This window comes from Penaeus monodon, chromosome 23 (assembly GCF_015228065.2).
Source record: "Penaeus monodon isolate SGIC_2016 chromosome 23, NSTDA_Pmon_1, whole genome shotgun sequence".
Classification (NCBI taxonomy): Eukaryota; Metazoa; Arthropoda; class Malacostraca; order Decapoda; family Penaeidae; genus Penaeus; species Penaeus monodon.
This window is the reverse complement of record NC_051408.1, coordinates 14,851,650-14,852,206: the sequence shown is the minus strand read 5'-3', so window position 1 is coordinate 14,852,206 and position 557 is coordinate 14,851,650.

Genomic DNA, 557 nt, shown 5'->3' with positions numbered 1-557 from the left:
AACAACAGCCAAAAAAAAAAAACCCACAAATAAAGGAAATCAGAACAAATAAAAAGCATAAAAATAAACAAACTTCCTTCGAGACACTCGCAGCTCCGAAGCCGGAACCTTAAGCTGGCGAGGAAGTTCTCGAAGGATGGCACTCTGACGCATCCGGCGCCGTTGCGTCATCTCTAGGCCGGTTCGGGCTCCCTCCGTCTTGTTTACGTTTGCGTGAGTTTCTTTTATTCGTTTTTTTGTTTTTTCTGTTTATTTGATTTGCTTTTGATTATTTGAAATTTTCTGTTGTTTACTTGATTTTTTTCTGTCCTTCTACTTGATTTTCTTATTATTATTTGATTTTTTCTGTCCTTCTTTATGTCTACTAGTTTTTGTTTTTATATTTTTTCTGTACTTGTTTCCTTGATTCTATTTTGGTTACTTGATTTTTCTGTACTTGTTTACTTGTTTTTTCTGTCCTTGTTTACGTCTACTTGATATTCTTTTGATTAGTAGTTCTGCCTGTCTTATTCTTGCCTTTTTTCTTATTTTTCTTGCGAGGTCCGTGATATAACTTT